The following is a 13,823-nucleotide window of genomic DNA, read 5'->3' as shown; positions in this document are numbered from 1 at the left end:
ACACCCTGGAGGGTCCCGAAGACTCACCCTGTGGCCTTTAAAAGCTTGCAATTGCACTCTAGAGCTATTTGGCGCGACGCAGGCGCGGGAAGAAAAGAGCGTCCTTCAAGGATGAGGATCCTGAGTACTTCTGTGGGTAGAACCAGGGGAGATCAGTGAACAGGCTGGAAGCGGCACCAGAGGCTCTCCAGGGCGTCTGGGGGGAGAGAGAATTCCCAGATGTAGGCTCTGAGTGTGCCAACACAAAATCAAATTGCCTTTGAGATTTAAAATATATATATATATATATATATATATATATATATATATATATATATATGTGTGTGTGTGTGTGTGTGTGTGTATGTGTGTATATATATATATGTAATATATATTATATAACCATTAGTAAGATCAAAATGCTAAAGTCATGGTTATTGCAGAAACTTTGAAAGTTATGAAAAACTATGAGACACTAATGAGCCCCCAAACCTATAAAACTACTGAAAACATTTTGGTATATTTTAACAAAAACAAGACATATGGTGCAGTGATTAAAAACATGGACGTGAGAGCCAGCCTGCTATCAAATCTTGTTATCCCACCTGTTAGCTCAAATTTCAGACACTTTGTTTAATCACTCTGTGTATCAGTTTTCTCATAGGTTTGATGTTAAGGTAAGTGAGATAATGTCTTTAAAATTCTGAGAGGGTGCCTACCCCTTCGGTAAAAGCTAATAGTACATTATAGTTATTTTTTTTTCTAAGCGTATTTTATATTGTTGGCAGTCACAAAACAATTTGACTCTTCACAATATCTTTTAAAATGATTATTTCCCAATGGTATTTCTAAATCTTAATAAAAATGGCTGCATAGTATTCCATGGTGACTATAGCATAATTTTAAATCCATTTTCTTATTGTTAGGTGTAGAATTGCCAAACGTTCACTATCATATTTAATCTTATGATGAACTATTTTTATAAACTTTTTTATGTGGCGGATAATTTTTTCAAGATACATTCTCTGAAAAGTAATTACAGAGTCAAAAGTAGTACATATCTTTAAGGTTGATTGGATTCAAAATGCAAAATTACTGTTCTAAAAACTTTGTATTAACTTCCTCCAAACTGTATGAAATGACCTATTGTAACAGAGTGAAATGCTCTCTTGCTCCATCTTCTTTAAGCCTTCTTTGTTCCCTTGGCCTTTAGATTAATAGCCTCTTGCATATAGACATGCTAATTATTATAGGAATTCTGCTTTCTGCTTGAGTTTTACAAAAACAATCCTAGAAAGTGCCCCTCCCAAGGAGATAAGGGAAGTATGTATTGTTTATAAAAGATTTGCAGAAACCTCATGCCTGAACTCACATCAACTAGGGTTAACAGACTAAGCATAATCTTCCTCAGACCCCTGTGGGAGCCCAGATGTCTACAGTCATTGGTCAATTACCTCTTGCCCCTCCTGTTTCCGCCTTCCCTTGAGAAAAAAGAAAGTTGAGCTCTTAATAGGAGACAGACATTAATCTTGTTTCATACATATGACAATTTTTTTTATTTATCATTTTAGAAAATGATAGTGGCTCTGCCTTTACAAAAAAAATGATTGTTTTCATACATTTTATAAATGTATGAAATGTATAGAGATTATTTTTAGCTCTCCTGCTGGCCACAGAGGTCAGTGATGAGTCAGACCTCCAGGGTCTCTGCCTTCATCATGCTTCCCTCTAAAGCAAATTTGGTGTTTTTTTTATTTTGCATTTTATTCCAATGCTTTAGCTAATAAATATTAACCTTCATTTATATTTGTTTAAAGAGTTTTTTTATTTGATTCTGATTTTTTTTTGACATATGCCATGGGATGAAAACCCAAGTTAATATATTATTCATTACAAGCAACACCATTTACTGAATAACTTTTTCTTCTGCCCCAATGTGCAAAATCACTTTTGTCATATACAGCATATAACTATTTATAATAAGACTTGCTTCTGGGCTACCTATTCTGTTTTATTGTCCGTTTTTTAAATTTTGCTATGCTATTACTATGATCAGGTGTATTAAACTATTATAGCTTTAAAATATATTTTAACTCTAGGAGCATTGGTCCCCTTTTTATTCTTTATTAAATTTTCTTAGTTATTCTTCTTTGGGAATTTTATTGGAATTTCATTAAATTTAGCAATTTATAAAGAAATATTATATTTTTTAGTGTTCTGTCTTTCCATCCAGAATTATGGTTTCTCATTTATTTGTCTTCTTTTTAGCTTACTATTACTTTTTTATAGGTCTGTACATTTCTTGTAATGATCAATCATATGAATTTTATATTCTTGTTTTCATGTGTTGTGAGGCTATTAAAAATGGATTAGTTGTTTATATTTTTCATAAATTATATATTTATTTTATATTCAACTATTCGTTAAATTTTCTCAATAATCCCAGTATTATTTTACATCTTGGATTTCCGGAAAATATGGTTTTATCTGCAAATAGTGGTGCACTTGTGTGTATGTTTGTGTTTTCCGCCTCACTCCCGAATCTCACACGTTGATACCCAAATGGAATGGCTTTAGGTGGTGTCACCTTTGCAAGGAAATTGGGTTTAGATGATGTAATGAGGGTAGAGCCCCCATGATGGGGTTTATGTTCATTTAATAAGAAGATACTAGAGCTTTCTCTCTTTCTGCTCTCCACCAAGTAAGGACACAGCAAGTAGGTAGATACTGGCAAACCCTCACCATAACCGAATCTGCTGGTCCCTTGATCTCCAACTTCCCAGCCTCCAGAACTGTGAGAGGTAAATATCTGTTGTTTAAGCCACTTAATTTTTGGCAGTTTGTTACAGCAGCCCAAACTAAGACGATTTGCGCTCCCCTTTCAAATACAGCATATTTGTATTTTCCTTTGAATTTCACCAACTCCAAATTCCCAAATGGTGTTATACTATAAAAGAAGGCAAAACATCTTTTTTTAAAAAAATTAAAAATACATACACTATATTTTAAAATCAACTTAAAGTTAGCTTTCATAAAATAAAATCATCCATTATACATGTAAAATCCAAAATATTTGATATAATTATGATTCCCAAAAGATATAGACTATTTCCGTGTCCCCAGGAAGTTTTCTTGTGCCACTGACTGTTCGCTCTTATCTTTACGCATCTAGGATAACCACTGACCTGAGGTCTGTCACTCGAGATTAGTTTTGACTATTCAGAAATGTCATATAAAGGTGGTTATACATTACATGCCCTTTTGTGGTCTGGTTTCTTTGGTTAAGTGTAATATTTTTGAGATTCATTCATGTTGCATGCATCAGTAATTTATTTATTTTTATCTCTGAGAACTTCGTTGTATGAATATTCTGCAATTTGTTTATTCATTTGTCATAGATATACCTTTGAGTTATTTCCAGTTTTTGATAATGCTAAATAGAACTTCAGTGAAAGTTTTGTAAATGTAGTTTTCATTTCTCTTAGCTAAATACCAAGCACTCGATTTGCTGGCTTACATGGTTACTATACATTAACTTTACAAAAATTGCCAAAATATGCTCCATAGTGCTTGGTATTTTTTTTCCACACAAGTATGAGAGTTTGTTGTTCCCCAGTCTTGCTAATATTTAATATTGTTAATTTAAAAATTTTTTATTTTAATCATATTAGCTGTGGACTGGTTTCTGATTGTGGTTTTAATTTGCATCTCTCTTGTGACTAAGGATTTTGAGAATAAATTTTCATGAGTTCATTGGTTATTCATGTATCTTCTTGTGGTACGCATAACTCTAAGATGACTCCTCTGACCTTCTTCTCAGTGTTACTATTATAATTACGTTATTATATGTAGCAAAAGGGATTCTTCAGATGTAATTAGGGTTACAAATCAGTTGACTTTTAAATAGACAGATTATCCAGGTGGGCTTAATTTAATCATATAAACACTTTAAAAGTAAAATGTTTTCTTAGGCTGGTAGTAGAATAGAAAGTCAAATAGATTTGAAAAATGAGAAGAATTTGATGTGAGGGAAATTCTCTTTGCTCATATGAAGAAGGCCACAGGATAAGGACTTGAGAATGGCTTCTAGAAGCTGAGTACAGTCCCCAGACAACAACCAGCAATAAAATGGGGACTTCATTCTCACAACCATGAAGAATTTAATTCTGACAACAACCTAAATGAGCTTAGAAGAGAATTCCTTCCCAGAGCCTCCAAATAAGAGCCCAGTCAAGCCAACACCTTGATTTTATGGCTTGAAAGACCCTAAACAAAGCATGCAGTTGAGCCTACCTAGAATTCTGACCTTCAAAAATGTGAGATAATAAATGGGTATTTTTATAAGCCACTTAGCAATATGTTATGTTACAAAGAAAAACTAATGAACTTCTTTCATGAAGTATCTGTTCAAACTTTTGCCCATTTATTATTATTTTTTTGACTGGCTTATTATTGTGTTGTATCTTTTAAAAATATTTTTTAGATATGTCAGTTGTTGGCTTTACATACTGAGAATATTTTCTGCCAGTTGGTGGCTTGTTTTTATTTTTTAATGGTTTTTAAAATGTTCTAATTTTGATCAAATCTAATCATCAATTTTTGTTTGTTTGCTTAATAGTTAATGCTTTGACTTTTTTCTCTTAGAAATCTTTGTCAACCTGTCTTTCTCTATTCTGGTTGCTGTAACATAGACTGGGCAGCCTATAAACAATAAGAACTTATTTCTAACAGTTCTAGAGGTTCAAAGTTTAAGGTCAGGATGTCAGCATGATCAAGCAAGGGCCTGCTTCTGGGTCACAAACTTCTTTTTGTGTCCTCGCATGGCAGAATGGCCTAGGGAAATAGAAAAAGAAGAAAAGAAGATCTACAGAGAGCAAAGACTAAAGCCAGGAACGAGTCTGGATGGTTTTTTGGTTCCCTAATCTAAATCAACAGAATTTCTCTTCTCAGATTTCTTAAATTGTCCCAGGATCCCTGTGAATTCCTCATTTTGTGTAAGCTAACCAGAGAGAGACTCTGCTGTCTGTGATGCGAAGTAAAGGTCCTAATGCACCTAAAACTCACTGTGTCTAGTTAATCTTAGTGTTCCCACCACCCCATACTCCTTCCTCTGATTTCCTATGTCTGTCCATGTCGCCACACACCCTATACTCATACAATTTTGACACCTCCGAATCAGCTCTCCAACATACACATTCAGTTGATGATGAATCAGGTTTGCCTCATAGGTTATTTACCACTTCTCTCTTCTCCCCTATCCCACTGCTCTTATTGCCTTTTGCTGAGATTGTTTTGATACCTCCGAACTGATGTTTCTGTGACTGAACTTTCCTCCTCTACCTTTCTTCCACAATTTCCAGACATATATTTCTAAACACAGATGTAATCATGTCACTCCTCACCAATCCCTGAAAGTGCGGTCCACCAATGAGCTATACCAGAATCTACCCACATTTTTTGTTAAAAATTCAGATTCCTAGGCCCAACTCTGCCACTACCTACTGAACCAAGAGAAGGGACCCTCTAATGAGAAATCAATAGATTTTTACAAGTATCCTAGGTGTTTCTGAACACTAATAAATTTTGAGAAAGAATGGCCTACTCAATAAAAACCCAGTGCTTTGATTTGCACTCTAATTTTCCTAGTCATATTTTTGAATATCATCCAAGCAGTTTGTGCTCTAGGCACACTATACATGCACATGCAGTATAAAGAAATCATACTTTTTAAATGTCTTTTAGGTCTTCACCCATGCTTTTGCTCCACTTGTCTGAAACATTCTTCTCTTCTTTATCCTGCTATTGAACGTAGCTTGTTAATTATATTCTTTATGCTCCATGATTGCTGGTGCTTATACCTTTTATTGAACTATACTTGTATTATATACATTCATGTGTCTTTCTTTCCACAAGGTTTTGAACTTTTTGAAAGCTATGACTATGTTTTCTTTACCTCTGGCTTAGAAAAGGGAGTTGTCTGTGGGAAGCTCCCTGGACCCAAATGAGGGACCCCAGGCATTTCTAGGAGATAGTATTACTATTCATAGACAGTAATGCTTTGGGCTATGACTGCCCCCACATCACTAGGCAATAGGAATTTTTCAGTTCCATTACAGCTTCATGGACAGTTTAATCCAAAGAAGTCTACCCAGATCGAAATACTCTTGTTTCGTGTTTTACATATCAACTTAAAAATACATACAAATTTTGCACTTTATCTTATAACCCTACCACCACCATCACTAACAAGCCATATCCATTTTCTAAAACAGTATTTCCCACTAACCCATAGTAACCTTCATGGAGAACTTTATATTTTCCTGCCTTTAAGTCTTTCTAAAGTGAGAACAAAGATTAAGGTAAAGAGAAATGCAAAAGTTATAAGCATTGAGCTGAGTTCCTTGAGAGATATCATTAAGATATTTGTAGGTGTGAACCCAATAGGTATATTATTTTTAAAGAAACGAATTTCATTTCAAATCATACTGTAGTTAACATAAGCTGAGCAATAGAAACCAAAGATCAGTTTCTTTAAAGATGGTTTATGGGAATGAAAGATATTCAGAATGTTTATGGAGAATAAAAAGCATAAATAAGATTTCTATCCCCATTACTATGCATTTTATAAATCTGGAAATACAGACTCATACACATACATTTAATACTGAATATTCAAAAGTTCCTATTGCGGATGTGAATACAGATTAACTTCCTTATGAAATACTATAAAGGAACATAAGATTAGAGTCAAAATTAAAAAAAAAAAAAAGAACATTATGTTGTTCCTGGAACAGCAGATCACAGAGGCTAATCTGGGAAACAGATCCTGAGGTCATTTAATAAACTTAGATAAGCTCTAAAAATTACATTGGGTCAGTCACGTAATAACTATTTTTTTTTATTCTTTTGCAAATGTGAACCATTTAAAGAGTGCATTTCCTTTTTTTATGATTCATTTGGGGAAAAAGATATGTTTTAAGCCAAAAAATGCATAATTCATTAAATTTTGATGAAAATGAGGTCCTGAAAATCAACAGGTTGATGTTCTTGGTTCCACCAGCCTCACAGAACATTTGTTTCTTGAAACAGAGTATTAAGGCTTGGACTAACTTATTCTTTCAATAAATATTTATTGACTGTCTACTTTGTATCTCACATGTGGTAAAAGAAAATAGCACTAAACAAGGTAGACATACTTCCTGTCTTTATAGAACTTTAGGTCTAGAAAGAAAGAAAAGCATTAAATAAATAACAATAAACACTTTTAAAAATAAAATTGTGATACATGCTACAAAGTGAAAGTACAGAATACAATAAGAGCATAGTATTGCCAGACCAGACCTTGTCAAGGAAATTTTTCTATGGAAATGACATTTAAGCTGCAGCTTAGTGGATGAGGAGCAGCCAGGTGAAAGATAAGTAAGACTAGGGAAGATAATCATGTTCTAGGTAAAGAGAACATGTGCAAAGGCCCTGCAGTAGGAAGGGCTGCATGTCTTTGAGGGACCAATAGAAGATTGCTGGCTAAAGTGTGGTAAGTGCAAAGGAGTGAGATAAGATGGGGCAGAACAGGTAAGGCCTTAGAACATCACAACAAAAATTTAAAATTTTATTCTAGTATCAATAGGAAACCAGCCAGCAGGTAAACATTTAGATCATTTCCTTTAAAAAGAAAAAAATATGTATGTATACACACACACACACACACACATACATATAAAATATAAAAATATATATGTATATACATATATATATATAAAGAGAGAGAGAGCGAGAGAGAGAGATCTTTTATAATCACCTACTTTCTTGCACTGAATTATTTGTTAATGCTTTATTTAGACTTACTGACTTAAGTGGTAGAAATATCTTTATTTTTCATGCTGTATATTAACATGTTATATATGTTGCTTTGCAAAAGCAATACATATGAGCAAATTACTATTACTGTAACCTTTAGCATTATGCTTTTTCTCTTGTACATTTTGTTAATTTATTAAGTATATTAACTAAGGTAATGGTAGTTGCTCTGTTAGAAACCCCCAAAGTTTATTTCTTATTTATATTATAGTTGCACTTATTCAACTCTGTTTTGCTGCTCTCAAGCCCTTTAATTCCCCCAGAAAGTGGGGGAGGACTGCCCCGTGTGTGTCTAGAAACTCTGAGCTCTGTTTGTCTTAGGTCTCAAGTAAAATTTTCACTTTAACACTTTATTACACATGATTTCGGTCTTTTTAGTGTTATATAAAGAAAACTCCGAAGAGTATAAGGGGAACAGTTCAGCCTTTGGGATATTTTTATACACGATTAAAATAAGATAAAGTGAAAACCCTTGGCAAACCATACAAATTAAAGATATTAGTTCATTTGGCGTTTATTTATTATAAATACTTATAAATACTTGCTACATTGAAAAGATCACTTCTCAAAATAAAATGTTTTATTTATGAACTATAATTGGTTTAATTTGTTTGGGGCCTTCCTATACTAAGTACCTAGTCAAGACTTCATGGTTTAAATTTGCCAAGGAAAGTAAAAAGCATTAAAAAAATACTAATTTCACTTAAAATTTTCCATAATTCTTTTTTTTCTTTCTCTCTCATTTTTTGTTTCTATGGAAAAACACCAAGGAAAATATTTCAAGTAGTTATTTTAGAAGACAAAAAGGAAGTAAAATGGAGTGAAACCTCTCTTTTGAAATACAGGAAATAATACAATGGACGTAATTCACATTTCAAAATTGACATATTAATTATAAAGATCAAGAGCTAATATCTCTTCTCATTAGAAAGCAAAAATAATAACAACAAAACTTAGTCAAAGGATAGGAAAATACACAAAACTTTAAGAAAAGATTTACTTCAAGAGAGACAGAAGATGAGATATGATTAAAATTAGGAATTCTGAGGGAAAGGGAAGAAATGTGCAAACAAATTTTACAGTGCATGGGATTACTTTTAACAGGAAGAAGAAAAAAATAACATTTTATGCATTTTTTAAATTTTAGTGATGAAATAAAAATAAAGTAAACATAACTAAACGCATGCAGTCCAGAAGATTATAAAAATCACCATTAAGGGCAAAAAGAGTTATCTGTACTCCTACTTGTGTATATGTGTTATATGCTGTTGAGTCAGCTCCAACTCCGGGCTCAGACTCCACCCCAAGTGAGTGATGGCCAAAACATCCTGTCCTCAACAGCTCTGCTCAGCTCTTGCAGACTCAGGCCTATGGCTTCTTTTATGGATTCTTTCCAGCTTATATTTGGTCTTCTTTTCTTGCTCCCTTCCGTTTTTCTCAGCATTATCGTCTTTCCAGTCAACCCTACCTTCTCGTGATGTGCCGAGGTATGACAGCTTTAGTTTTGTCATTTTTGCACCCAGTGATGTTTCATTCAGGCTTAATTTGCTCTAGAACCCACCTGTTCGCCTTTCTGGTAGTTCAGAGTATCTGTAGAGCTCTCTTCTATCACTGTATTTCAAATAAATAAAATTTTTCCCTATCAATCTTTTTTACTGTCCAACTTTCTCATCTGTACATATAAATTGAGAATACAAAGGTAGGGATTAACCTTGGTCTCTAATAACAGATCTTTACTCATGATGATCTTTCCTAATTTCCCATTGCTGCCCTTCCAAGTCAGCCTTCTCTTGATTCTTGGCTATAGTCTCCACTTGAATTAATGACTGAACCAAGGTAAGCAAAACCTTTAACAATTTCAATGTCATCATCATTTATATTGAACTTGGGTATTTCTTACGCAGCTATAATTTTTGCCTTTTTGATATTCAAATGCACTCTTGCTTTGGCGCTTTCTTTTTTCACTTTCATCGGTTGTTTCAAATCATTGCTGCTTTCTGTCAGTAAGATGATGTCATCTACATATCTTACATTATTGATATTTCTTTCACCAATTTTCACCTCTCCTTCCTCTGGGTCTAGCCCAGTTTTTTGTATGTTATGTTCTGTGTACAGATTAAACCAATAGGGATATAGAATGCATCATTTAGTGACATGTTTGCTTATAAGAAACCATTCTATCTCTCCATATTCTGTCCTGACAATGGTTTCCTGTCCACAGTACAAGTTATGCATCAGGACGGTCAAGTGCTAAGGCAACCTCATTGCTTTCAGAACAACCCATAGCTTTTCATGATCATCACAACCAAAGGCTTTAATGGAACCAATAAAATAGACTAACCTGAAATTTTTTGGAACATTCCAGTAACCAATGAAGTTTGCAATTGGATTCCAAATGTCTCTTCCTGTTCTGAATCCAGCTTGAACATCTGCATTTCTTGCTCCACATAAGGTTGTTGTATCACCTTGAGTGTCACATCACTTGCATGGGATATTAGAGCAATGGTCCTATAGTTAACAGCACTCCTTGGCATCTTCTTTTTTGAAGATTGCGATGTATGTTGAAAGTTTCCAAGCTTTAGGCCATTGTTTTGTTTTCCGTATTTGTTGTCATATTCTTGTTAGAATTTTGACAGATTCAGTCTTTGTGGTTTGAAGTAATTCTGTTGGTATCCCCTCTACTCCTGGCTATTTATTTCTTCCCAGGGCAACTTTTGCTTCACTTTCTAGAATTTCAGATTCTTCCTCATAGGAATCTTTAAAGGTATCTGCCATCTTTTTGTTTCTTCTGTGTAGATTTTCAGTGTGTTTCCACCTTCCCTTTATTTTCTCCCTGTCAGATAATATGCTTCCTTAATGGTTGTTTAGCATTCCTAGTCTAGGTTTGAACTTCCCTTTTATTTCTTGACTCTTCTGGTACGGATTTCTTGGTTTTCCTTTTTCATTGTTTTCTTCTATCTCTTTTCATTGACTGTTGTAATAGTTCTCTTTACTTTTATGTGCTAGTCACTGAAAAGCTATGCTTAGGATTCTAATCTTACTTTTATTACATTTTAGTTTTGCCTCTCACCCGTCTTTAACAATTTTTAGTGTTTCTTCTGTCATCCATCTCAATTTTACTTTCTGCATTATATTTTTGCATTCTCCCCTAACAGATATTTCTTGTTTCACTCTGCAGTTCTTCTGGTTCTTGGTCAGTTAAGTTTAACTCAGTGTCTATTGGAGGTCAATTAAGTTTAACAACGCAAATCTGGTTTTTATGTGGACTTTAAATCCATCAGGAATGTTATTACGTTATATTTTGGCACTGTGATTCTTTTAGTGTTCTTCAATTTTATTCTAATGTTTGATATTAACAATTCGTGGTCAGTACCACAATCTGCTCCTGGTCTTGTTTTGGCAGAGAGAATACAGCTTCTCCTCCTCCTGCTTCCAATTACATAGTCTATTTGATTTCTATATTGGCCATCTGGTTATGTCCATGCATACAATCATCTGTTTAGTTGTTTGAAGCATATATTTGTGACGGACAAGTTGTTGGCTTACCGCTACTTACTCCTCAAGAAATATAACCCCCAAATTTTCCCAAATAAATTTAATAATATCCAGTGTCTCACACAAGTTCTAATAATAATCTGATGACTCCTAGGGGGGGAACCTACCATTCTTATTATCTCCTGGTACAGATCACTGAGATAATGTGTCTAATTGCACCTAAGTTAAGAGTGGCAGCTATGCTATGGTTACTCATAGACAGTAAAACTGCCCAGACACTGCTCTACAAGGCAGTACCACTGATGATGCCAAGTAGCCTGAAACTGAGGATTCTGGTCTCTAGTTACAGGTCCTGCTCTCTCATATCCAGAGAGTAGAAGGCACTGAAACCAGCACTTTATCATTACCTAAACCACCTATGCAGTTGTTGTCAACATTGCTAAACATTCTGTGCCTGTGTCACCAATGCCACCACTTTCAGAACTCAGTGTCTCTTGGAGGTTGTAGAACGATAGCTCTTTGAGATTTTGCTTACTTTTTATTTGCAGCTTCTTTGCTCTCAGGCTGATAACGGCTAGGCTGATTGATAATCTAAGTGACGATTGCAAATACACTCCCTTTGAAGAATAATATATTGAGCTTGACCTAACTTCTGTACTTCTGCCTTCTCTATTTAGAAAGAATGCTTTCTTGATAGGAAAAGACCCTTATGCTACCCACTCCCAGTCTTCCAGACTTACATGGAATTCTATTACAGGATGCAAGGTGAGATACTTGTGACATTTGCTTGAGTTTTCTCCAACTCCTAAGGAATGGGAAACTAAGATCATGAAGGAACTGAATAGTCGATAATGTTTATAGCATAATCTCTGTAAGAAACTGTATACAACTCTCATTTATAATGTGAATAGAGGTATTCTCAACAAATCCTTTTTCTGTCTTTAAAGAGTTAAAGAAGTCTTCCTGACAGAATGGCAGGCCCTACGTGACCATGACCATTAAAGTCTGCTGGCCAAACTGGGCAGAATTGGCATACAACAGCTTTCATAAATAGTCTTGAACTTTTTATTTAATTTTTCTATGTGTTACACTAATACCAACCTAGAATGTTTCAGTACAGATACTTGCATTTGAAAAATCAAAATAACACTTAATACTTTGGAAATATAGTATCAGTTGGCATTCGAATCATTAGTTAAAAGCTTTCTTTGCTGGAAGCCTAAATTCTTCTTGCACAACTTTATTTGGGCTGTTATCTCATAAGACATTGTTAAGAGGGGCAGTATTGTGTCAGTACTTTTAGAAAAGTACTAAAGAAAAAAATCAGAATTCCAGATTTTAGTCTCATTTCCTGTCATATATTCAGCATATGGGGATTTTTTAATTTTAGGGGGATAGAATGAAAAGTAAGGAAAGTTGTGTTTTAGTTGTTTATCCAGCTACCTCACAAATCTCATATTATTTCCTAAGAAAAGAGTAAAAAAGAGAATTTCCTATCAATTTTTTTTCATGCTGCAGACATAAAATACATCTGTAGGCCACAGAGCACACAAATATACTCACCTCCTCTCTGGGTTACAGTGGTGACATGTTCTTCCTGTTTATCCCTCTTGAGGATGTCAACTTTTCCACACTTCAGTTCCTGGAACTCTTTGATCTCACAGATTTCTGAATAACCTCTCTCCAACTTTTCTCCATCACTGATCTTAACAATTAGGGACCATTTAGTGTCCACTCAAGACTACTGGGGTCCAAACCAAGACTGGAAGGGCAAGAAGCTTACTTTCAGTTCTAATTTGAAGCTCTTTCCACACAAAACTTATTTGAAAGAAAGAAGAGACAGAAGATCCAAAATCGAAGGATTAAATAAGCAGAAAACCGAAATAGGAGTGAGAAGAGCCCTTTAACACACGCGGCCCAAAGTCTTTAACCAGACTTATGTATGAATGTGTGCTGCCAAAGGAGGTGCTATGGGAGGGATGTGGATAGATAACAATTAGATAAGCTAATACCTGGATCGGGTTGTAATCCTTGTATAGGAAAGGAGATTCGTGTTTAGAACTAAAACCTCACTTAAAGACCTTTCTTGGAAGATTTATTCCCTTCATGTAAAGATGAACTAAGAAGGAAAAAAAAAAAATGGCTCAGCAACCCAGGAAGCTCATCTTCGCTTGTACTTTGAGTGAAAATACTTCTTAAATGAGAAATCAGTTCCTCTGGCCTGCAATTTTTCAGAATAGAAACTCACGTGGTATCAGAGAATCTTCAGACTGAGAAGCAAATAAATTTTGTTACTTGCCAGTTACACTCAAGTGCCTGGCAGAGTTGAATACAAAATTGCCCTGCAGAGACATCATAGTGGATGATGTCAGTGTCTGCTTCACTCAGATCCCTGGATCCACTTTTATTGTTTTTTGGAGTAGGACTGAGGGTAGGAAAGGGGTTCCGTCCTTGGTGTGCTTTCCTTCCAGCACCTATTCGGCCTACCTTAT

At 34.7% G+C, this 13,823-nt stretch overlaps 1 protein-coding gene across 1 annotated transcript in view; it reads right to left on the bottom strand.

Annotated features, from left to right (window-relative positions):
* ABCC9 (ATP binding cassette subfamily C member 9) overlaps positions 1-138 on the bottom strand; it is a 113,718-nt gene extending 113,580 nt beyond the window's left edge. Inside the window, exon 1 of the mRNA XM_016140494.2 lies at positions 28-138. The gene's annotated coding sequence lies outside the window, so the exon portion shown is untranslated. The remainder of the gene's footprint in view (positions 1-27) is intronic.
* Between the last annotated feature and the right edge of the window lie 13,685 nt (positions 139-13,823).

The sequence above is a fragment of the Rousettus aegyptiacus genome, unplaced genomic scaffold (genome assembly GCF_014176215.1).
Source record: "Rousettus aegyptiacus isolate mRouAeg1 unplaced genomic scaffold, mRouAeg1.p scaffold_m13_p_2, whole genome shotgun sequence".
Lineage (NCBI taxonomy): Eukaryota > Metazoa > Chordata > Mammalia > Chiroptera > Pteropodidae > Rousettus > Rousettus aegyptiacus.
The sequence above is the reverse complement of the archived record's forward strand: the minus strand, read 5'-3'. Positions and strand labels throughout refer to the sequence as shown.